This window comes from Bufo bufo, chromosome 3, assembly GCF_905171765.1.
Source record: "Bufo bufo chromosome 3, aBufBuf1.1, whole genome shotgun sequence".
Classification (NCBI taxonomy): Eukaryota; Metazoa; Chordata; class Amphibia; order Anura; family Bufonidae; genus Bufo; species Bufo bufo.
Genome location: NC_053391.1, coordinates 154634570 through 154661589, shown reverse-complemented (window position 1 = coordinate 154661589; position 27020 = coordinate 154634570).

Here is a 27020-nt window from a genome sequence, read left to right as displayed (position 1 = left end):
TCACCACGTCAAGGTCGCCTCTATGACTGGTCCCTAACACTAGTTCCTACCTGTTTGTGGGCCATGACAGCCACACAAAGTCCAGGGAGCGCAGGTACAGCATGAACACCAGGCACACTCTGCTTTTAACCCCGGCCGGTGCCATTACAGCTTTCATTGGATCCAGGGATGCAAGTACCAACATGCATGCTGAGCCCACTATATACTTCTCCTGGAGCCAAATAGCTACTGGTAGGCCCTGTAGAAGTAGACTCAGTTTTATACTGACTTTAAAACCAGCCTCCAGGGCAGACTAGCTGGTCAGGTGTGCATGACTGCATGGAGATCGCCACACCTCCAATATATACTACAAAGAAAAAATGTGGGGGATTCAGTCAGCACAACCCTATATGCAAGTGCACATCGCTATGGCGAAATACATATTCAAAGAAAAGAACACAAATGCAATAGCACTCTGCAACCAGCACTCTGCCCTGCCTCCATGCTGGATGTTGAATGAGGCATTGGTGTACATTTTGGCCAAAGCGTAACTGATGAAGGGACCAAGTGAAGTCCCGAAACGCGTTTAAGGAGTACGGAGGAACATTGCCAATAGAGCAATAGCAACATACAAAGAAGAACCTGGAAGTAGAAGCGCTCCCCTAACATCATTACCACTCTCAAACCGGCCCAGCAGACCCTGATCACGTGACCAACACCAGGTCACGTGCACACCTAACAACAGATGCGCGCGCTTGGATACCACGTGGGACGCCGACAGCCGGAGAACAGAGCCGCAAGCAACATCTGGTTGGAGCACCGACGGAAGACATCACCGCGTGGTGGGTAAGTGATCTCTGAACCTAAGACAGTACGGGACGCCGTACCAAGGTCCAGAACATCAATTCCCCAACAGGTTGTTGTTTCTTTTTTCCACAAGCATAAGCTTCACATCGTACATTATACAGGATAGTGCTATCTTTTTCATCCATTTTTTCATTTTTCCTTTTAGCACTACCGTTATATCCGCAAGCTAAAGTCCCACAAGGGACCATACTGTGTATGATTATATTTTACAAGACTTTACAACACTTTCCTTCTTTTTATCACAACCTATACATCCATCTATTTATAAAGGGACATAGACTTACCACAAACTGCTGGGAAAGGATATTATATCCACAGGAGCCCACCAGAAAAGATCCAACACATGGTCATTAGCACCAGTACTACATCTTATTGATTTTCCCAACTTTTTATTTATTTTTTTTCATCCTGGAAAAGTATATTATTTTTCACCATTTTATTTTTATATAATTTATAGATCTTTATTCCTTATTTTTATGTCCTAATATTTTTTCCCACCTTTTTCCCACCACTCTATATACCATTTATCCTAATGGACTAGATACCACTAATTTTTTCACATGGATCCATCCTAAAAAAAATGGTACCAGCCACCCCTTATCTGGCACACACCACAAGTGCCCAGATTCCCCCACTCACTCACCTATGCTCCAAAAATCCCTACCTTATTTTTAATCTAGTATTTTAAATAAAACTACCATATTTAATCCCATTTACGAGTGTGCTTACTAACAGTAAGAGCTGTCCCGGATCAGCTATTACAGCCATACTAAGTATCAAGGTGTCAAACAGCAACTGCTGCTGACACATAAAAACTGTCTCTTACTCCACCGAGGCCACGAACCTCCATGATGATTCCTTGTAACTTCTTACAGTACTGATGAGCGAAGATCTTGAAATTTGATTAGGATAGGATCTATTCTATTTATTAGTCTGTAACAAACTGTCCTACATTCATGATCTCTATATCTCTCGCAAACTTTCCTTTCTGGGCGTTACAGAAACATTGCGCACACCCTCTGACACTGCCTCCACTGCTTCTCTCTTATATAGCGGATTTAATTTTACTCACACCCCCACCCCGGCTGCAAACATGTTGGAGGAGTTGGTCTTCTCCTATCAGTCAACTGCTCCTACAGCCCAACTCCACTGCTACCCTCCATTACACTCACTTAATTTGAACCACACACTGTTTGCATCTATTCTCCCTCCAACCTCCAAGTAGCTGTCATTTACTGCCCCCAGGTCCAGTCACCATCTTTTTTGACCACTTCAACACCTGACTCCTACACTTTCTTTCTGCTGACATTTCCACTATCATCATTTGTGACTTCAACATCCCCATTGACACTTGCCATTCAGCTGCCTCTAAGCTTCTATCACTCTCTTCCTCCTTTGGCCTCTCACAGTGGTTCTCCGCTCCCACCCACAGAGATGGTCACACTTTGGATCTGATCTTTACCCACCTCTGCTACCTATCTGTCACGAATACAGGGAAGGGGAGGGACACAGATCTAGGCCTCAAGGCTAGGGAGAGTGAAAAGGTCACCACCTAAGAAGCCACTAAACCTGGCCCTGATTCCTGTCAGTATGTATAGACCCTGAAGGTGGGAAAATACATATGCTGGAACCTAGAACCTAGGAGCCCTGAAATGCCCTAGGTAGTGGCAGGGAATGAGACTACTGGTTCCTTCCCAGGTGAATGAACCAGTGTCTCCCTGAGGCCTAGTAACAACAAGCACAGGGGAACAACCAAATACAAAGAGCTGTACAACTTATCTTATAGAAAATGGATGAGCAGGAACATAGGCAAGGTCCACACACCAACTCTTCCAGATCCAAGCAGAGAATTTCAACTGCATGGAATGAAATGTGAGACCAAACTAAGTAGGGAATGCAGTAATGACCATGGGCTGCACCTGACAAGAGATGTGGTCATACCAAACCACAACACTGAGAATCAAGAGACTGTCATAACCTCACGTGCAAGAAAATTTGCCTCATGGATATGCACCTGTGATCCTTAAGGTTTTAGTCTAAATTTTCTTGCAACATGTTGGGGCTGGCACCCCTTTTAGACTGGACACGCCCATCTACCTGGGACTTGAGCAGAATATGTTTGTAGCTGGTTCCTACTATGCCCTGAATATTGTAGGCTTAAGTAAGTCCAAAGTGAGGCAGTTTCTTTAGTGATAGGGACCCATCTGCGGAAGCCACCTTGACGCCTGGTAGATGGGCCCGACACGTATGTGCGCTAAGAGCTTCCATTATTCATGTACAGTGGGGGAAATAATTATTTGACCCCTCACTGATTTTGTAAGTTTGTCCAATGACAAAGAAATGAAAAGTCTCAGAACAGTATCATTTCAATGGTAGGTTTATTGTAACAGTGGCAGATAGCACATCAAAAGGAAAATCGAAAAAAAAACTTTAAATAAAAGATAGCAACTGATTTGCATTTCATTGAGTGAAATAAGTATTTGAACCCCTACCAACCATTAAGAGTTCTGGCTCCCACAGAGTGGTTAGACACTTCTACTCAATTAGTCACCCTCATTAAGGACACCTGTCTTAACTAGTCACCTGTATAAAAGACACCTGTCCACAGAATCAATCAATCAAGCAGACTCCAAACTCTCCAACATGGGAAAGACCAAAGAGCTGTCCAAGGATGTCAGAGACAAAATTGTAGACCTGCACAAGGCTGGAATGGGCTACAAAACCATTAGCAAGAAGCTGGGAGAGAAGGTGACAACTGTTGGTGCGATTGTTCGAAAATGGAAGGAGCACAAAATGACCATCAATCGACCTCGCTCTGGGGCTCCACGCAAGATCTCACCTCGTGGGGTGTCAATGGTTCTGAGAAAGGTGAAAAAGCATCCTAGAACTACACGGGAGGAGTTAGTTAATGACCTCAAATTAGCAGGGACCACAGTCACCAAGAAAACCATTGGAAACACATTACACCGCAATGGATTAAAATCCTGCAGGGCTCGCAAGGTCCCCCTGCTCAGGAAGGCACATGTGCAGGCCCGTCTGAAGTTTGCCAATGAACACCTGAATGATTCAGAGAGTGACTGGGAGAAGGTGCTGTGGTCTGATGAGACCAAAATAGAGCTCTTTGGCATTAACTCAACTCGCTGTGTTTGGAGGAAGAAAAATGCTGCCTATGACCCCCAAAACACCGTCCCCACCGTCAAGCATGGGGGTGGAAACATTTTGCTTTGGGGGTGTTTTTCTGCTAAGGGCACAGGACAACTTATTCGCATAAACGGGAAAATGGACGGAGCCATGTATCGTGAAATCCTGAGCGACAACCTCCTTCCCTCTGCCAGGAAACTGAAAATGGGTCGTGGATGGGTGTTCCAGCACGACAATGACCCAAAACATACAGCAAAGGCAACAAAGGAGTGGCTCAAGAAGAAGCACATTAAGGTCATGGAGTGGCCTAGTCAGTCTCCGGACCTTAATCCAATCGAAAACCTATGGAGGGAGCTCAAGCTCAGAGTTGCACAGAGACAGCCTCGAAACCTTAGGGATTTAGAGATGATCTGCAAAGAGGAGTGGACCAACATTCCTCCTAAAATGTGCGCAAACTTGGTCATCAATTACAAGAAACGTTTGACCTCTGTGCTTGCAAACAAGGGTTTTTCCACCAAGTATTAAGTCTTTTTTTGTTAGAGGGTTCAAATACTTATTTCACTCAATGAAATGCAAATCAGTTGCTATCTTTTATTTAAAGTTATTTTTTCGATTTTCCTTTTGATGTGCTATCTGCCACTGTTACAATAAACCTACCATTGAAATGATACTGTTCTGAGACTTTTCATTTCTTTGTCATTGGACAAACTTACAAAATCAGTGAGGGGTCAAATAATTATTTCCCCCACTGTATACTCATTTATAGTCGGTATTGTACCACTTTTATCTAGAATGACCCCCATTTCCTAGCTCTATTGTTTGTATATATAATCGTGTGCAGCCATTTTGTCTTTATAACCTCACGTGCAGTCAGTCTCTCCGATCTTCTAACTTCTGTCACAGACGGTACCGTGACAGTACTGCCCCTTTTATGGGTTACCTACGGACACCTAGGACCAACCTTATCCAGATTAGCCCTGTGAAAGGCTTTCACAAGGCGACTGGCATTAACATCGGCCACTGGAACCCACATTCTCTCCTCTGGACCGTAACATTCCATTGAATGAGATACTGGAGGGATCTATGGAGAATTCGGGAATCCACTATCCTGGCGATCTGAAATTCAAGATTACCATCCACCTGCTGAACTGTCCTCCCTGCCACCCCCTTCTGTCATAGAAGGGGGTGGCAGGGAGGACAGTTCAGCAGGTTCAACATCTCTCTTCAGTAATGATTTGTGGAAAACATTATGAATCTTTTAAGCGGAAGGTCAAGACGAAAGGCTACAAGGTTAATAATAGCATAGATCTTATATGGACCAATAAACCTCGGGCCCAACTTCCACAAAGGTACTTTCAACTTAATGTTTCTTGTGGACAGCCACACTGAATCACCCACTCTCAGGTCCGGACCACTCATATGTCTCTTGTCAGCCATTCGTTTATACTTCTTGCCCATCTTTTTTAGATTATTTTGAATTTTCCGCCAAATAGATGACAAAGAAGAGGAACATGTTTCCTCTTCAGGTATACCAGAAGTCTCAGTACCAGAAAATGTGCCAAACTGCGGATGGAACCCATATGCCCCAAAAAACTGCGACTTAAAAGTGGACTCCTGCCCTACGGTTATTTATGGCGAACTCGGCCAAAGACAAAAAAGAAGACCACTCCTCCTGATTCTCTGAGACAAAACATCTTAGATAAGTCTCCAGATTCTGGTTAGTGCGCTCAGTCTGTCCGTTCGACTGAGGGTGAAAGGCTGAAGAGAAGGACAATTGTTCCCCCAAGCAAGTGCAAAACGCCTTCCAGAATCTGGAAACAAACTGAGTCCCCCTATCAGACACCATATCAGAGGAAATATCATGTACGTAGCTTCACGATGTTGTCAACAAACACTTGTGTGAGAGTTTTAGCATTAGGTAGTCCTGGTAATGCTATAAAGTGTGACATCTTACTGAAGCGATCAACAACCACCAGAATCATAGTTTTTCCTGAGGAATTCGGCAAATCTGTGATAAAGTCCATGGACAAATGAATCCAAGGACAACTGAAGTAGAGATCCTGAAGGCCAAATATGTGTCACCTTAGCACGTGCACAAGTACTACAGGCTGACACATAGCCCTCCACACATTTACGCAATCCCAGCCACCAGAATCTACAAGAAATGAGATTGACCGTGGATCTGCTCCCAGGGTGTCCTGTAAGAACTGTACAGTGATGTTCCTCGAGCACCTAGTGCCGTAATTCTGAAGGAACAAACAACTTTCCCGGAGGACAAGATTCTGGTGCATCTCCCTGGGCCTCCAACACCTCTGCCTCAAGGTCAGGATAAAGAGCAGATATTACTACCCCTTCAGACAAGATAGGACCAGGATCTTCTGAATTACCTCCCCCAGGAAAGCTACGCGACAAGGCAAGCGCCTTGACGTTCTTAATCCCATCTGGACTGACTTGGGTTAAGACGTTTAGCTGACTCCAGGTAAGCCAGATTTTTACCGTAATGGGATGAACCGCTCCTTCCAACCAATGATGCCATTCCTCAAAAGCCAACTTAATGGCCAGCAATTCTCTATTGCCTACTTCATAATTTCATTCAGCAACCGAGAGTTTCTTAGAGAAGAAAGCACATGGGCTCCATTTACTAGGGGAAGGACTCTGCGACAAGACTGCTCCCACGCCTAACTCGGATGCGTCAACCTCCACAATAAATGGCTTTGACACATCTGGCTGCACCAGTATAGGAGCAGAAGAAAAACATTCCTTTACTGCTGAAAAGGCATGTAATGCCTCATCAGACCATACTGAGAAATCCGCACCATTCTTAGTCATATCTGTTAATGGTTTAACAACAGTCGAGTAATTCAAGTTAAATTTACGGTAGTAGTTGGTGAACCCCAAAAATCGCATGAGCGCTTTCAGATTTTCAGGTCGATCCCAGTCCAACACAGCACAGAATTTTTCCGGATCCATACGAAAATCCGAAGATGAGAGTAGGTAACCCAGGAATTGCACTTCCAGAACAGCAAATACACACTTCTCCATCTTTGCATACAATTTATTCTCCCTTAGGATCTGTAAGACCTGTCTCACGTGATCCTGATGCTTCTCCAAGTCGGGGGAATAAATTAAAATATCATCCAGATACACCACCACAAACCTGCCTACCAGAGGATGAAAGATGTCATTGATGAAATGTTAAAAAACAGCAGGGTCATTGGTCAACCCAAAAGGCATGATTATCAAAACGACCTTCAGGTGTATTAAAGGCCATCTTCCATTCATCCCCCTCCTTGACCCTTACCAGATTATATGCCCTCTTCAAATCCAATTTAGAGAACACCTTGGAACCGACAATCTGATTGAACAAATCTGGGATCAAAGGAAGGGGATAGGGACCATGGACAGTAAGGTGATTAAGATCACTGAAATCCAGACATGGCCTAAGAGTTCCGTCCTTTTTCTTAACAAAAAAAACCCCTGCATCAACTGGGTATTTGGACGGTCTAATATGTCCCTTAGCAAACTCTCGGTGATATACTCTCGCATGGCTGCTCTTTTGGGTCCAGAAAGATTATACAACCGATATTTGGGCAATTTAGCTCTGGGAATAAGGTTGATAGGGCAATTATACTCTCGATGTGGGGGTAACTCTTGGTCTCCACTTTCAGAGAATACATACGCAAAATCAGAAATAAAGGAAGGTACAGCTTTAGTTGTTACAACAAAAAGCGATGTGCTAAGACAGTTGTCTATGCAATAGTCACTCCAATCAAGAATCTGTCTCGCTTGCCAATCGATGGTAGGATTATGTTTACTTAACCATGGTAAACCTAGCACCACCGGAGCAGGCAGACCCTGCAGCACAAATCACGAGATGGATTCTTGATGGAAAACACCCAACCTTAAATGGATGTCCTGCACAATTTGTGATAAACATTTTTGAGTGAGTGGAGCGAAATAAATTGGAAACACCAAAATATTTTTTGGAGGGAAGACGGTGGCTCTCCTGTGTGGGCAATATGCAAGGTGCACGTGTCTAAGCTGACTCACCCAGTCAGAAAAGGCAGGCGTATAGGAACATAGGAAGACAGGCACTCTATGTGAGGTCACCAGCAGATATCAACAAAGGACAAGGGATAGTGTGTATATGATAAAAACTATATTTATTTGGGTAGTAATAAAAACGTTATCAATATAGGTCACTCCCAATGTACAGGGAGAGGAGTGGGTGGTGTAAAACAGATGAATAGATAAATGAATAAAGAAAAATAATGTGAAAATATGATGATAAAACACCCTGTATTGGGCTATAAGTCCAGAATCATGGTATGTAGAACTTTAAATATTAGACAAATATAGTCAATAGTCTGAGATGGATTCAGTTGATTAAAATAAGTAAAAAGTTAGTACAAAGATCTAAATTGTGACAGGTTTAAAAGAATATATCAGCAGTATTCCAGATCTGATGTATGTGTATCCGCATAGCTGTGTATACACATAGATCAGATCTGGAATGCTGCTGATATATTATTTGAATATCAACTGAATCCATCTCAGACTATTGACTATATTTGTCTAATATTTAAAGTTCTACATACCATGATTCTGGATTTATAGCCCAATACAGGGTGTTTTATCATCACATTTTCACATTATTTTTCATTTTCTTTATTCATTTATCCAACTCACCTCTTCAGACAAGCCTACAACCAGTGACCCTACTGCTGCTATACCACCATGACCAGCTTTACCCTCACCTTTGTCCTTCCTCAATACCTTGTAGATTGTGAGCCCTCACGGGCAAGACCCAATCTCCTTCTGTACCAGTCTGTAACTCGTCTTGTTCATGCTTAGTGCAATTGTCTGAATTATGTATGCATACTCCTTATCATATGTACAGCGCCATGGAATGAATGGCACTTTAATAATAAATAATAATTATAATTTGGATAAATCGGTAGGAAGATTTGATTTGGGCTGAATAAAACGAAAATAAAAAAAGCAAACAATGCAACAGCACTCTGCAAACTCAAATAATAAAGTAAATACAATTGTGCCATACTCCCTATAGAAAATGTACCAAATATACCAATTGCCAAATGTGAGATTCTTGGCAAATGCATTTCTTACAAATTTATTTGTGCCTGTCTGCCAATGTCAAGGTGATCTCTTTAGGCTAGGAACTAGAGTTGAGCAGACACCTGGATGTTCGGGTTCGACGGGTTCGGCCGAACTTCACACATAAGTTCGAGTTCAGGACCCAATCTTGACCCCGAACCCAAACCCCATTGAAGTCAATGGGGACCCGAACTTTGGAGCACTAAAATGGCTCTAAAAAGTCATGGAAAGGGCTAGAGGGCTACAAATGGCATTAAAATGTTGTTAAGAGCATGGCAAGTGCTCTGCAAACAAATGTTAATAGGGATATGACTTAAAATAACATAAAATACAAAAAAAAATTTTTTTGGATCTAGGAGAATAAGGTTCATATGGAGTAGGAGGTTGAGAAGGCAGCGGATGTGGCGGTGTAGGCGGATACGGCGGTGGAGGAGGAGGAGGTGGCCAACACTGGTTTTTGGTTTTAATTTATTTATTTTTGTTTAAATTAGGGTACACCCCAAAACATTGGGAAATACAACCTGTGATAACCCCCTCCAGCCGTGCTAAACAAGCGTTCAGACAATGCACTGGCTGCAGGGCAGGTCAGCACCTCCAATGCGTAAAGGGAAAGCTCAGGCCATGTGCTCAATTTGGAGACCCAGAAGTTGAAGGGGGCAGATCCATCAGTCAGTATGTGTAGACGTGTGCACACATACTGCTCCACCATGTCGCACATCCCCGTGCACGATCCAATTGGATATCTGCTCTATCAATTTTCGATGTTCTTTTCTCCACCTACCATGTTGATCACGGTTAGCGGCGTCGGAGAGGGAATGTGAGAAAGTGATATCACATCCAAGGGAGGTCAATGGAGGAAATTAAATGTGATGGAGCGGAAATGTGGGACAAATTATTGAAGCCGAAGTTTCCAAGTAAAGGAGGGGGCGCACGGCAATTGCCCACTCCCGAATCGGGGAGGTAGTGCGGTGTAGGTGGAAGCGGCGGTGGAGGAGGATGAAGTAGCCAACACAGTTTTTTGGGGGGCAGACCCATCATCCAGTACATGTAGGCGTGTGCAAATTTATTATCTTGCCAAAAATTGAGTTTTTTTTAAATCCAGAATATTAATGCAATATTTCAAGCTTGTATTTCACTGTGACAAATGCAGCAAAGGCCCCAGATGTAGGGTATTGCCAAAAATTGTGTTTTTTTAAACCCAGAATATTATTGCAGTATTTCAAGCTTGTACTTCACAGTTACAAATGCAGCAAAGGCCCCAGATGTAGGGTATTGCCAAAAATGGGTGTTCTTTTAAATCCAGAATATTATTGCAGTATTTCAAGCTTGTATTTCACTGTGACAAATGCAGCAAAGGCCCCAGATGTAGAATATTGCCAAAAATGGGTGTTTTTTTAAACCCAGAATATTATTGCAGTATTTAAAGCTTGTATTTCACTGTGACAAATTCAGCAAAGGCCGTAAATTTATTATCTTGCCAAAAATGGGTGTTTTTTTTTAAACCCAGAATATTATTGCAGTATTTCAAGCTTGTATTTCACTGTGACAAATGCAGCAGAGGCCCCAGATGTAGAGTATTGCCAAAAATGGGTGATTTTTTTTAACTCAGAATATAATTGCAGCATTTTAAGCTTGTACTTGACTGTCACAAATGCACATATGCTGTGCTGGTGCACTGAACTTGCATAACATGGCCGCTGATGCCCACCTAACTAACAGACGCATAAAAGTTCTTTTTCTGTATCACTGGGCTCAGGGCAGGGTAAAAATATTGTGCACTGCACCCACAAAACAAAATCGCTGTAAATCGCTGCGTTAACAAGCACTTCTGATAAAAGATTATTTCCTATTATCTCCTTCACAGCAGCAACATCCTATCCCTACACTAATAAGAGCAGAGTGACATGCAGCGCTACATGACTCCAGCCTATATAGAGGCTGGGTCACATGCTGCACTGGCCAATCACAGCCATGCCATTAGTAGGCATGGCTGTGATGGCTTCTAAGGGCACACGAGTTAAACGCTTGTTGATTGGCTGCTCTGCAGCCTTTCAAAAAGCGCCATTAACTCGCCGAACACCGAACCCAAACTTTTACTGAAAAGTTTGGGTTCGGGTCCGGGGTCCAAAAATCATAAAGTTCGGGTTCGCTCAACCCTACTAGGAAACTAACACTAAATACTACATCCACTGGTGTCATACTGGCCTACATTAAATTCAGGGAATGCAGGTTCCACATGTATGCTGATACCACACTATATTATACCTCTTTTGTGCTCAGCATGCATGTGGAACCTGCATTCCTTGAATTTAATTTAGGTTGGTATGGCACCAGTGGAGGTAGTTTTTAGTGTTATGTTCCTGTCCTAAAGCAATTTCCTTGACGATGGCAGGGAGGCACAAATAATTTTGTAGAAAAAGGTATTTGCCAAAAGTCTCGCATTTATGGTGTGGCATTGGCATTGGTACATTTTCTATAATGAGTATAGCATTATAGTATTTACGTTACAATTTGTGTTTTCAGAGTGCTGTTGCATTTTTTGTTTTTTGTTTTTGTGCTTCCAGCCATGGCGACCTGTGCACTGGGATGTGCTGACTAACCCTCAATTTTTTTTCTTTGCAGTCTGAATAAATACAACCTGGATCAAATTGCTCCAATTCCTATGAAAAGTGGTGGATGACATTCTGAAGTTTCCTAGGACTGTATGCCACCTATTTCAAGCTTTTTAATGCCAATCCAGCATTGGTAATCTTAAAGTGACAGGGACATATATAGCTATGGATAAATGCATGGCTGCTGATGGTAGAAAACAGCCTCCTTAACCCGTTCAAGCGATAGCCAGTTTGGACCAAATGCCGAATCCCCATTTTTCAAATCGGATGTGTCAGTTTATGTGGAAATAACTTTGGAACAATTTTACTTATCCAAGCCATTATGAGAATGTTTTCTCGTGACACATACTTCATGTCAGTGGTGAATTTGAGTTGATACGTTTTACCTTTATGCAAATAAATATATAAATTTGCAGAAAATTTGGAAATATTCGCTATTTTCAAAATTTGAATTTCTCCGCTTTTAAGACAGATACTTCATAAAATAGTTATTACTTTATATTCCCCATATGTCTACTTTATGTTTGCATAATTTTGTAAATTAAATTTTATTTTTTCAGGAAATTAGAAGGCTTAGAAGTTTAGAAGCAAATTTTATATTTTTTTAAGAAAATTGCCAAGGGCTAAAAGGAGAAAATGCACCCCACAATTTGTTATCCATTTTTTCCTGAATATGGCAACACCTTGTACTTGGTCATAAACCGCTGTTCCCTTACGTCCTTCCATCAGCACAGACGGGGTTAACCACCCCCCATGGACTGGTAGGATCGGCGGAATTTTAATGAGCCCAAGTAATAATTAAACACTTAAACCTCCCCTATAAAGGAGGGAATCACCTCCAGCCCATTGTGTTTTTTTCTGTCCTCCGGACAGGTGGACTAGGCGGTGATTCCCCCTCTCTTAGGGGGGAATCTTTTTTTCATGTTATCTGCGGGCTTTGCCTACGCTTTTTTTTTTTTTAAACAATTTTTTATTTTTTTTTTAAATTTTTTTAAATAATCCATACATATGAATATTGTAAAATATCACACAATAGTGCAAATACAGTAGAAGGCTTGAGTTACAATCGTCACAACTGTGTAAAGACAAAATATGAATATCCATTATAGATATTATCATATGCATATGTCAGAAAACCTGAAAGTGTAACAAAGAACTTCGGAACACCTGGATATAAAATAAAAGATGTTAAGTAAAATTTCTATATAATTTCCATAAAGACCAAATACTAAGAAATGTATTTCTTGATTTTAACTCCCAATGTGAGAGTTCTTCAAGGCGGTAGAATTGATCGACTTTGGCTATCCAGTGGTCTATAGAAGGGATGACTGAACTGCGCCAGTTTATGGGGATGAGTAGACGTGCAGCTGAGATCAGAAAGGAAAAGAGGGTTTTTTTGTGGACGTCCACCCCCTGTATGCCAAAGGACAATAGTGCAATCTCAGGGGAAGTGGGGAGGTTAGTCTTGCATATGTTATTGATTAATTTGAATATTTTCTCCCACCAGGGCTTTAGCAGAGGGCATTCCCACCAGATATGGAAAAAAGAACCTTTATTTTTCTCACATCTCCAGCATTTGTCTGGGACACTTGGATAGAACGAGGAGATCTTGTCTGGGGTTCTGTACCACCTAGATAATACCTTATAACCGTTCTCCTGTATTCTAACACATCTTGAGAGTTTGTGTGGTGCAATGAAGAGTTTAGTCATTTCCGATTGAGAGAATTGTCTTCCCAGATCCTTTTCCCATTGTGTTATTACTGCTAGTTTGCCACTTGGAGAGGATAGGGTAAGTTTTTTATAAAGAACGGAAATTAACTTAGATGGGTAATTTGTAGACTTCAAAAGACTTTCAAACCAATCTAGGGGTTTCTGCATATTTAGGGATTTAGTTCTAAGGCTGATTTCTTTACTGATATAAGTAAGGAGTAAGGTATGTAAAGGAGTAGCTTCCAATTTGTTTGAAAGAGACTCCCCAGAGAGGACACACCCGTTAACGTCCAGAAGATCAGTTATTAATTTAGTAGATGATCTGATCCTTAGAGGGCATGAGTCTTTCAGCTCTTTTGGAGCTAATGAGATAATATCTCCTACCTGGAGGAGAAGGGAGGGCAGAGGTAGGGCACAGAAATTGGCGGAAAACCACTTCCATACCTTTAATGAGGTGCGAACTATAGGGTTTGGAATAGAGGAGAAGGCAGGGAGAGGGCTGTCCGACAGCAGCAGGGCTCTAATAGTAGAAGGAAAGAAAATATTTTCTAACGGTAACCATTGCTTGTGATTTACAGGCCGAAGCCAATCAATCACTCTAGTTAAGTGTATAGTCTTCATATAAAGCTCCGGGTCAGGTAAACCTATCCCTCCTAGCTGTTTAGGTTTTGTTAATGTAGCAAAGGAAATTCTAGGTTTTTTATCTTGCCAAATAAATTTCCGGATCTGGGAGTTCAAAGACCTAAAAAAGGACCTAGGGATGGCAATTGGGAGGACTTGCAGGAGGTAAGTAAGTCTTGGAATTACCAGGGACATCACCAGGTTTTTTCTACCAAACCAAGACAAGTAAGGGTGATCCAGGGAATCGAGCTGAGCAACAATGGCCTTCAGGAGGGGGGTGTAGTTGAGCTGAAACAGTTCTGGGAGATGGGAAGTTAATTTAATGCCTAAGTATGTCAAATGTCTACCAGACCAGTTAAAAGGGGAATTTAATTGAAGGGCGGAAAGTTGTGTCGGGGATAATCCAATATGAAGGATCTGGGATTTATGTGGATTAACTTTGAAATTTGAGAGGAGAGCGAATCTATTCAGAAGGGATACTATTAGGGGCATAGATTTAGTGGGATTTGTTGTGGTGATAAGCAGATCATCTGCAAAAGCCGCCAATTTAAATTCTTTTGGGCCTAATTTTAGTCCAATGATGCCCTCTTCTTGTCTCAAAGCCTGCAAAAGAGTCTCCATCACTAGGACAAATATAAGGGGGGAGAGAGGACAGCCTTGACGTGTACCATTTTTAATTTAGAAGCGGGCGGAAATAAGGTTATTGACCAGGACTGAGGCAGAGGAATTTGTATACATTGCAAAAACAGCATTAATGTAGGGGTTAGGGATATGAAATTTATGTAGGGTATGTCTTATGAACGACCAGTCTATTCGGTCAAAAGCTTTTTCAGCATCGGTACCGAGTAATACTAAGGGTCTTTTTTGATGAGAAGCATAGAAGAGGGCATCAAGAACTTTAGTGGTGTTTTCCTTTCCCTCCCGACCTTTCACAAATCCCACTTGATCAGGGTGGATTAGGTTAGGGAGAAAAGATTGAAGTCTAGTGGCTAACATTTTTGCCAAAATTTTTAAGTCTGTATTCAGTAAGGATATCGGGCGATAATTAGCGCAGGAGGTAGGGTCTTTTCCTTCTTTAGGTATTATAGTGATTAAAGCGTTAGTCATATCAACTGATAAAGGTTGGTTGCAAAGAGCAAGGTTACAGACCGGGAGGAGATATGGGATCAGAGAGTCTTGGAAGGTTGTATAATAAGTGGAGGGAAAACCATCCGGGCCTGGGCATTTATCTTTTGGGGTGGCTTTAAGGGCTGCAGCTAATTCAGATGAGGTAAAGGGTTTTTCTAGGGCTTTTTGTTGATCTGGGGATAATATAGGCAGATTTAATGTATCTAGAAAGGCCTTAACTGAAATATCTCTATTCTGAGTAAGCGAGTCTTCTACAGGGGGGGGTAAGTTATACAGAGTTTCGTAAAAAAGCTTAAATTGCTCCGCTATAGCCTCTGAGGAGAAGAGCTGTTGGCCTTGGGAAGTTTTGATGGAAGGTACATGTCTAGCTAATTTTCTACGTTTGATCCGTTGCATCATAAACTTGGAGGCCTTGTTCCCATGAGCAAAAAATTTGTGTTGGGAGGATAGATAGTATTTAGCGGCTTTGGCGTTTAGTAAGTTTTTAAGTTCTGTTCTAAGAGTGGTCAATTCTTCTAAGTGATGGATTGCAAGGGATCTCTTGTGGAGCGACTCCAGTATGTGGATCTGGTCCAAAAGAGAGGAGAGATGTTTATCTGCTTGCTTCTTCAAATAGGAACATTTACTAATGAAGTACCCTCGTATAAAAACTTTGTGGGCATCCCAAAGGGTCTGTGGGGAAATATCTGGATTGTTATTAAGGGAAAAGTATTCCTCTAAAAGGGATTTGAAATACTTTTTAAGGCCATCATTGCTCAGCACAGACTCATTAAGTCTCCAAATAGGAGTCTTACCTGGTTCCGAAAACGGTCTTATAGTACAAAATATAGGGGAGTGATCTGATAAGGTGATGTTACCAATTTTTGCATCCAAGAAGAAAGGTATCTGGTCCTTAGGTACGAATATATAGTCAATCCTGCTATAAGAGTGACCTGGAGCGGAATAAAAAGTATAGTCAGTATGATTAGGGTTAAGGCAACGCCATATATCTACAAGTCCTAGGTCATATAGCCTGGAATTCAACTTTTTGAGAGATTTAGCTGAGAAAGAAGATTTTTTGGAGGAAGTGTCAACAAGGGGCTGTAAGGCGACGTTGAAGTCACCTGCCAAGACGAGGGTTCCCTCCTGCAAGTCCTCTACCAGGGTCAAAAGGGACAGGAGCCAATCAATCTGGTCGATGTTAGGGGCGTAAATATTGACAAAAGTGTACATTTTACGACCAATAGTACCCTTGAGTATTATGTATCTGCCGTCTGGGTCTTGCGTATGTGCAGTATAAGTGAAAGGAACATTTCCCTTGAAACCTATGCTCACTCCCCTAGAGGCCGCTCCCCCTGCTCCACAATGATACCAATTTGGGTATTTGGAAAATGAAAGGTCAGGATATTTGCCATGTTTATAATGGGTTTCCTGTAAAAACAAGACTGAACATCTTTCCTTCCAAAGGAGGGAAAAAATTTGTGACCGTTTAGATGGGGATCTTAAGCCCTTCACATTAAAGGACGCTAATTTGAGGTCATTCATGGATATGTAATTGGACCATTGTAGCGGCCCCTAGAGAAGCGAGCACACCCTCCACACTCAACAGACATGGAAGTGACAGATATCCAGGTGTTCCACATTTGTAAAAACTAAAATGAAAAACATAAACAGTAAAAGAACAATAACGCGGCATTGAGATGTCAAGTTGCCGCCTTAATAACAATATGAAGCTTGATGGCTTCTTCAGAGAGGGGGGGAAATGGGGCTAACCCAATTTTAGGATCCTGCTATTAAAGGGAACAAATAAGGCATTTGAATGTATACTCCAGATACAAAAAAGGGGGAGGTATGAGGAAGGAAGGGGGGGGGGGTTATGGGGAGAAATATGGATAGAAAAAGAAATGATGTAGGGGGGGGAAGGGAGAGAGATAGGAAGGTGGGTTTATTGGAGAGCAGAGACAGTGATATTACTTATATTGTGCCAATAGAATAAGAATAGAAGAGCTATGACACAGTCTCAGTTATCCTCCTTGGGGTCAGATTTCCGCTGCGATGCTTCGTTCGTTGTCTTTTAGGAGTTGCAGGCTTCTCCCAAGGGGTCAGCTTCGGAAGATCAGGTAAGATGGAGATCTCTGACACTGCGTCCCAGCTTGTTATGTCCATTGGAGGAATGTCCATGAAAGAAAAAGCATCCTGGAGATCGATATAGGATGAAATCTTGATCTGCTTTCCTGCATATTTGAAGGACAGACCAAAGGGGAAAGTCCATCTATATAGGATATTCTTGTTGCGCAGATGGTCTGTGAGGGGTTTTAGGATCTTCCTTTTATTCAAGGTGACTGGGGAAAGGTCTTGAAATATCTTAATAGTAGTATCACCAAAAGAGATGTCCTTTGTGACTCTGGCTGCATTAAAGATTTTTTCTTTGTCAGCATAATTTAAGAAACGGCAGATAATGTCTCTGGGAGGTTCTGTGTCTTTAGGCTTCTGTCTGAGGGCTCTGTGAGCTCTTTCTATGATCATATCAGACACATCTTCCCCTCCCAGGAGAGTCGCAGCTATTTGTCTGATGGTAGAGATAAGGTCGTCGTTAAGCACAGACTCTGGTATGCCTCTGAACCTGAGGTTATTCCTCCTCCCCCTGTTTTCTTGATCCTCCATAGCTGCATGCAGCTGGTTAATATGTTGCTGACAGGAGGAGAGGGATTGGGAAACTGCGGAGCTGTGCTCCAGGGTGGCCTTACTGATATTCTCCAGAGACTCTACCCGGTGACCTATATGCTGAATCTCCTGTGTGAGTACGGAGATTTCTTGTCTGAGGGGTGAAAGGGCTTCAGTGAGGGCTTGTTTAATGAAGCGCCGAGACACAGGCAGGGAGCGGGAGCTTAGTGACTCACCCCCGTCGCTTTCTCCCTCAGATATGCCTCCTTCAGCTCCTGCTTCAGAACGCTCGTCTGCCGGCGCCATCTTGGATTCTTTAGCTGCAGGCGAAGCAGTCTGTTTTTTAAGATATTTTGCCATTCCCGCTCCTGGATTAGGGCATTTCGGGATCACAGCATGGTCTGTGTTCTTCTGCCCTCCGATTTTCACCATTTTGGAGTATTTTGGCTTTCGTAATCAGGTCCCTTTAGCAGGCAGATAAGCGTAGCTCAGCAGAGCATGTCTTCACAGCTCAGCCGTTAGCTCCGCCCCGCCTACGCTTTTACTACTATGACTTGTCCAGCAGTTTACCTGCTGCCGGTGCTGCGCAGCGGTGCTTCGCAGCGGTGCTTCGCAGCGGTGCTTCGCTGCGGTGCGTTTTTTCGGCGTCCTCAGTCCTTTTCCTTCCGGCCGCTGGGTGCTGCCATCTTCCGAATCTGACGTCACTTCCGGAATTTTTTCCTTGCGACGCGATTTCGCGTCATTATTGCGATTTTTTATATATATAATCCGCAATTTTCCCTCTGGTTGGAGGTTTTATTGTATTCCTTCCTGGGGTGAAACCTTTTTATTTACTGTTATGTTTTTTCTCCTCTGGGGGCGGGGACTCGGCTCTGAGCCCACTCCCTCCGCTATTTAAGGAAACATTGTGAACCAGGTCATTCTCTGGCTGCACCTGCTTTTTAAGCTAGCTCCCAGAGTGCCATAAGCTGGTGTTCCTCCACTTATTGGTGCCTTATTTCTGGTCCTCATTTTCAGCTATCCGCCAGTCTGCCTTTTCTTTTACCTTTCTCCTGAAACATTTATTGGTTGTTTACAAATGTTTTACTTATCCTTTTTTTTCTTTTTTCCCGCAGTGAGGTCGGTCAACGGTTATTCTAAGCTGAATTTACCTGCACTCGTCAGATCACAGAAGATAAGCAGCTTGGGGCTTGGTAGGAACCAGCTTGGGAGACTGGTTGGGAATCCCTTGTTCCGTTGACTTAAAGAAAAAAAAAAAAAAAAGCCTCCACGGGATTTGAATGGCAGAAAGGCAAACATTTTTTGTGCTATGATTGTAGCGCGCTTTTGGAGGATAGCTGTCCCTACTCCAGGTGTGACGGCTGCCGTCCGAGGGTTCAACCTTCCACCAAACCTACGATGCAAGATATGTATCAGTGGGTAAAGACCTATGTTGATGGATCCATCAAAGGGGTTGAGCCTGCTGGATGAGAGGCTTCCTACTCAGACTCCTATGGAGTCTTCGGCTCCAGTAGAGAGACCGTCCGTAGTCTCCTTGAGTTCCTCCTCCTCGGATGAGGAGGAGCTTACTTCATGCTTCTTTCCTCCTGATAAAACGCAAAAGTTACTTAAGTCCATCAGGTCGGGGGACCATGATGTTGACCTGGGGGAGCCCTCTGATCCTGCTAGTCGGGCACTTCGTGTCTTTAAAGCGGATGAGACCCTCCTCTCTGTCATGCGCACAGAGTGGAAGAAACCCAAAAGGGGTCCGATTCTAACTAAAGTTTTCCGATGGCTAAACCCTTGGTGGAATCGTGGGGTTCCATTCCCAAGGTGGACATGGCGATTGCCAAACTGTCCAAGCGCACTTTGGTTCCTGCGGACGATGGGTCGAGTCTGCAGGATCCCCTTGACAGGAGAGCGAAGTGCACACTCAGGAAAGGTTATACGGCAGCTGCAGCTTCCGCGTCTACGGCCATCGCTGCTACAGAAGTTTCTACCTTCCTCCGGTCTCGATTAAACCAGATCCAGATGGATGTGAATCAGAAGGTGTCTCGGGACGACATTCTGGCGGCTTTGAAGTCTGTCAACCTGGCGATGAATTTACTGTCTGATACAGCGCAACAACAGCTGAAGTTGGCGGCCAAAACCATAACCCTGGTGTCAGCGGCCCGCAGGCCTTTGTGGCTTAAGCCTTGGGTCGCTGACAATTCCATATAGCCTTCCCTTTGAGCCCAACCGTTTGTTCGACTCAGAGTTGAATAAGATTATGGAAGACCTGTCAGATTAAAAGGGGAAGAGTCTTCCTCAACAGTCCTTTCGGGAGCGGGGCAGACAAAACCGTGGTGGTAGGTCTGACCAGCAGTCAAGAGCCGGAGGGACTGGGGAGCGCAGCGAAGAGGTTCGAGGCACTCTCATGAAGGAGCCAAGGATAAAAAATCCACCTCCTGACTACGGGCCTCCTCAAGGCTCTTGGATGACTCCCGTTACTCCTGCCATCCTGCCAGAAGACTTCCCCACTCCCCTGCCTTATCTTCCCATCGGAGGTCAACTCTCCCACTTCAAGGACATCTGGATCCGAGAGAATTCGGATCCCTGGGTCCTGAATGTCATATCAAAGGGGTACTCAATCAATCTTCTTTCTCTGTCTCCGGACAGGTTCATCAGAACCAAACTTCCACAGGCCGCAAGGCAGTCGGTTCTGGAGGCTTACATTCAGGATTACATCCACAAGGAGGCTCTGGAGGAGGTTCCAGGAGGGGAACGGGGCTTAGGGATTTACTCACCAGTGTTTCTGGTTCCCAAGGCATCAGGGGATCTCCGGATGATTATCGATTTGAGATTCTTCAATCGATACGTAAGGAAAGTAAGGTTCCGTATGGAAACCATCAGGTCAGTGGTTCACGTTCTCAATCCTGGAAAGGTGACGACAACCCTGGACCTCAAGGATGCATATTTGCACATCCCGATTCATCCTGCTTCCAGGAAATATCTCAGGATCGCGGTCCAGGTGTCAGGTCTCACCAGACACCTTCAGTTCGTTGCCCTTCCCTTCGGCATTTCTTCTGCCCCTCACACTTTAACCAAGGTGGTAGTTTCTGTGGTGGCGGCTAGCACTCCAAGGACTGACCATCATTCCTTATCTGGACAATTGGCTTTTAAAAGCCTCTTCCTTTGTGGTCCTGACCCACCATCTTCATGTAGCGATTTCCTTTCTGTTCCGCCTAAGGTGGATCATCAACTGGCAGAAGTCGAACGTGAGCCCGTCGACTTCAGTAAGATATTTAGGCTTCATAATCGACTCCGTTGGGAGATCTCTCCGGTTGACTCCAGAAAGAAAATCTCGAATACAGAACATGGCAGAATTCCTATCCGTGCCTTGGCGAGTTCCAATTTGGACTCTTATGAAGATGTTGGGGCTCATGTCAGCGTCTGCGTAAGCAGTCCCTTGGGCTTTATGGCACCTCCGGCCGCTGCAGTCGGAGGTTCTCTCCAAATGGAATGGCAGCCCCGCCGGGCTGAACTCCCTGTGCTCCCTGTCTTGGTAAACTCGGCATTCCCTCAGATGGTGGAGCCATCTTTTAGACGGGAAGTCTATGTTGACAACAGATGCGTCCCAAGTAGGCTGGGGTGCTCATCTAGACTATTCTCCAGTGCACAGATCCTGGTCTCCTCAGGAGCTGCTCCGCTCATCCAATCTCCGTGAGATTCAAGCTATCCGGCTAGCCCTCCTTCACTTCGCCCCTCAGATCCGGGGCAAAGCGGTGAAAATCCAGTCAAACAATATGACTGCGGTACTTTACATCAACAAGCAGGGAGGCACAAGATCACTTACCCTCTTATCAGAGATTGGGGTGATTCTGGATTGGGCAGAATTGAACCTTTCACACTTATCTGCGATCCACATTCGAGGCTCCCTCAATAAGATAGCGGATCGGTTGAGCCACGGTCTTCCAACAGTGGAGTGGTCTTTACATCCGGAGATATTCAAGCAGATAGTCCTCAAGTGTGGAATGCCAGAGGTGGATCTTATGGCAACAAGGTTCAACGCCAAGGTGGAGAGGTTTTGCTCCCTTTACAGGGAAGACAACCCCCTGGCGATAGATGTCCTGTCAATATCCTGGAGGTTCAGGGTGACTTACATCTTCCCTCCCTTTTCCATGATACCGAGGGTATTGATGAAAATTCATCAGGATCAGGCCTCGGTAATAGTCATCATACCATTTTGGCCCAAGAGATCCTGATTTACCCAGCTCATTCAGATGAGTCGGGGACATTATTGGAGGCTCCCCCCACGGCAGACCCTGGTGTCATGGGACACTCACCTCTGCCCAGGAATGCACAGGTTCAACCTGACAGCCTAGAGGTTGATCAGACCCTTCCAAGAATAGAAGGGCTTTCAGAGTCGGTTCTGAGAACGCAGTCTCATTCAAGAGCAGACTATACTAAGAGAGCCTACTCACAGATTATGAGGATATTCTCTTCTTGGTGTTCCACAAAGGAGGTGGCATCTGCAGATTCGCCCCTCCCCATCATCCTTCAGTTTCTGCAAGATGGCCGTGACAAAGGCCTTGCTCCATCTACCTTGAGGGGTCAAGTTTCAGCCATTTCAGCTTGTTTCAACAAGTCTTTTTCGCAGGACCGGCTCATTAAACGGTTCCTTAAAGGAGCTGAAAGATTAAAGCCTACAGTACTGAAACCCATCCCTCAATGGGATTTATCAGTAGTTCTCAGGGGGTTAGCATCTCCCCCCTTTGAGCCTTTGGAGGAGGTAGATTTCAAGTTTGTCACATGAAAACTTGTTTTTTCTTCTTGCTGTGACTTCGGCCAAGAGGGTCTATCAGCGCACGAGCCCTATACCATTTTTTTGCAAGACCGGGTCCTTTTAAGATTTCTCCCGTACTTTAGGCCTAAGGTTCCTTCTTTCCAGAATATCAACCAGGTGATATCCCTCCCGGTTCTTTATAGACCTTCTACCTCTTCTGAGGAACCTGCTATACATCCTTTGGATGTCTTGAGATGCCTCCGGATCTATGTGGATAGATCAAGGAGTTCAGGAAAGATGAAAATCTTCTAATCCTGTTTGCCGGTAAGTTTAAAGGCCGTAAGGCGTCTAAACCATCCATCAGTCTATGGATTAACGAGGCTAATGGGGAATCCTTTTGTTTCTCAATCTCTAGACCCTCCGGGGTTTGTAAAAGCCCATTCTACGAGGGCTGTAGCTACTTCTTTTGTTGAGAGGAGTCTTCTTCCGCTCGACATGATTTGTAAATCTGCCTCCTGGAGCTCTGAATCAACATTCATCTCCCATTATAGACTAGATGCCAGATTAGCTGAGTACTCGGCCTTTGAGCAGACTATTCTTAGTTCTGCCAGGCATGATGGCCCTCCCTAGGGGTTCTTCTTGCTATCTCCCCATCTGTGCTGCTGGTAGGACGTACACAAATTTCCCACCCTAGTAAGACTAGTTTTTTCTTGCTATAACACAATGGGCTGGAGGTGATTCCCTCCTTTATAGGGGAGGTTTAAGTGTTTAATTATTACTTGGGCTCATTAAAATTCCGCCGGTCCTACCAGTCCATGGGGGGTGGTTAACCCCGTCTGTACTGCTGTTAGGACTAAGGGAAAACAAATTATCGTTAGAAATTAACGATTTGGGGACACAGCAGCATTCAGAAGGGAAGGAGCAGCATTGGGATTTTCTAACATATAGGCCATAACATTTTTAATTTTTCACCAATGTAGCTGTGTGGGTGCTTGTTTTTTGCAGGACGGACTGTAGTTTTTATTGGTATCATTTTGTGGTACATGTGACTTTTTGATCACTTGTTATTTATTTTTTTGTGGAGGTGAGGTGACAAAAACAGCAATTCCGTCATTGTTTTCTACATTATTTTTTACGGCGTTCACCTCACGGGATTAGGAACATGATACATGACAATGCAATACCAATTATGTGTCGTTTTTATTTTTGTAATTACATAAATAAACGGCTATGAGAAAAGAATATTTTTATTGAATTGTATTTAAATTTATGTTTTATGTTTTATTTTTATTAAACTTTTTAAACTTTTTTTTTTTTTTTACACTTTTTTTTTATTTATCAAGACCCATTTGGATCTTGAAGATCCAGTGGGCCTGATGGCTATACAGTGCATTGAGATACTGTATTTTTCGCCCCATAAGACGCACTTTTTCTCCCCCCAAAATGGGTGAAAAATGCCCCTGCGTCTTATGGGGCGAATGCTGACCGTTTTATATCGCAGGCTGCGATGTACGAGCGAGCGGGGAGGGACTGGGAGGAGGAGCTGGGGGCCGGCAATAGCGGCGGGGCGGTGCACTCACTGTACTATAGCCCCGCCGCTCCAGTGCTGCAATATTCAAATATTTAATTAAAAGTGATTACACATGCCCCCCCCCCACTCCTAATAGTACCGTACATCCTAAAAGCTTCAGTAGAATGCAGGCAGGCCGGGCGGGCGGCATCGTAACTCCCTGATGTCACGTGCCTGTGCCGCCTACTTTCTGAATGAAGCAGGCGGCGCAGGCAAATTACGTCAGTGAGTGACGCGCCGGCCGCCCAGCCTGCCTGCCTGCGTTGTACAGAAGCTGTTAGGATGTACGGTACTATTAGGAGTGAGGGGGCATGTGTAATCACTTTTAATTGAATAAGACATTTTATATTTGTATACTGGAGCGGCGGGGGGGAAATCTGTGGATGGCACATATATAACAGTGCTACCCACAGATCCCCCATAACAATGCCACCCACCGATCCCCCCTCTAACAGTGACACCCTCAGATCCCCCCTCTAACAGTGCCATCCACAGATCCCCCTGTAACAGTGCCAGCCACAGATCCCCCTGTAACAGTGCAAGCCACATATCCCCCCATAACAGTGTCCGTCACAGATCCCCCCCATAACAGTGTCCGTCATCCACAGATCCCCCCATAACAGTGTCCGTCATCCAAAGATCCCCCATAACAGTGTCCGTCATCCACAGATCCCCACATAACAGTGTCCATCATCCACAGATCCCCCCATAACAGTGTCCGTCATCCACAGATTCCGCCATAACAGTGCCCATCATCCACAGATGCCCCCATAACAGTGCGTCATCCACAGATCCCCCCATAACAGTGCATTATCCACAGATCCCCCATAACAGTGTCCTTCACAGATCCCCAGTAATAGTGCCATCCACAGACCACCATTAGTTCCAAACCCACCAAAAGCACACCTTTTGGTTAAATTTTTTTTTTCTTATTTTCCTCCCCAAAAACCTAGGTGTGTCTTATGGCCCTCAGGGTCTGATCAGTCTTAGGCCTCATGCACACGACCGTGGTGTGTTTTGCGGTCCACAAAACAAGGCTGGCGTCCGTGCGCGTTCCGCAATTTGCGGAACAGCCTGAACAGCCTTTGATATAAATGCCTATTCTTGTCCGCAAAGCGCGGACAAGAATAGGACATGTTATATTTTTTTCCGCGGGGCCATGGAACGGAGCAACGGATGCAGACAGCACACGGAGTGCTGTCCGCATCTTTTGCGGCCCCATTGAAGTGAATGGGTCCGCATACGAGCCGCCAAAACGGCGGCTCAGATGCGGACCAAATCAACGGCTGTGTGCATGAGGCCTTAGGCACATGGCAGCCAGGACTCCTTTGTAAGCGTCCATCGCAGCAGCGGCCCAATGGATGCCACATGGATGCCATGGGCAGCTACTGACCGCGGCATCTATGGGGTTAAACGGCCATAGCAGCAGAGTGTCAGCTGTAAGTTACAGCTGGCACTCTCTGCTTATGGCAGCGGCTCAAGAACGGAGCAGAGAGGCAGAGAGGATCAGGCTGCAGGGGGGCATCAGGAGGCAATGGGGGGGGCATCTGGGGGGCATTATGGGGGCCACTAAATTACTGGGTGCAATATAAATATCAGGGGCACTGGGGGCATATTGGGGGTCTTACCTGATTTTAGGCTGTGATCTCCAGCGTAGAGATCATAGCCTGAAACTGTCATTTTCACACTAAAGCGCTCCGATTGGTTAGTCTTCAGAGACTAACCAATCAGAGCTCTTGCCGGCAAGGGACCACTCTGATTGACTGCTTCCATGGTGTGTCTGCTCTCCGGGAGAGCGGAAACTCCGGGTCTGTGACACTTTATAGTGTCACAGCCCAGGCAAGCAGTTTGGATGTGACTGTACATCCAAATACAGTAAATTACTTGCGATTTGGACTTACAGCTACGTCCATATGGGGCCATGTTCTTCAGCTTTCCTATCTTTTGATCTGAAATTTTTTTGAGAAATTCGCCCAAATTAAATCACCAAAAATTGGGATTTGGATTTGACACAAATTCTGGGAAAATTCAGGTTGTATTTGATTTGTTTACAATTGATTGTACATTTAACCCCTTAACGACCCAGGATGAGAATGCTCATCCTAAATAGCCGGCACTTAGGGCTAAAGGATGAGCGTTCTCGTCCTGCAGTCGTTCCCCCTCCCCCCGTGCGTGCGGTCCCGCGATCAGCAGCAGAGATCCGGTGGTTACTGACAGCCTGATCCCTGCTGCATCCACCAGCATCGGCGATAACGCCAATACGGGTGGATTAACCCCTCATATGCCGCGGTCAGCACTGACCGCGGCATATGGGAGGTTTGCGCTCCCTCACCTTATACATTGGGTCCACACGCTGCTGTGGTGGGGACTCGGTGGTTGCCATGGCAGCCCTAAGCCATTCCAAGGCTTGGGGCCTGGCATGTACGGAGGCCTAGGAGGCCCAGCCCCCAGGCTGGGTCTCCTAGGCAACTGTTAGCGTCTTACAGTGTAAGACACTAACAGTTCAATACAGCACAATACAGATGTATCGTGCTGCATTGAAACAGGGATCAGACCCTGTAATGTTGAAATTCCAGAGTGGGACAAATAATAAAGTGGAAAAAAAAAGTAAATAAAATTAAAGTTTTGCAAAAAAACTGTCAAGTAAAAAAAACAAAAAACATCCTTTTCCAAAAATAAAGTAAAAAAAAAAATAGGGAAAAGACATATAGACATATTAGGTATCGTCGCGTCCGTATCGACCAGCTCTATAAACATATCACATGCTCTAACCCCTCAGATGAACACCGTAAAAAATAAAAAATAAAAATTGTGCTAAATAAACAATTTTTTTGTCACCTTACATCACAAAAAGTACAACAGCAATCGATCAAAAAGGCGTACGCCC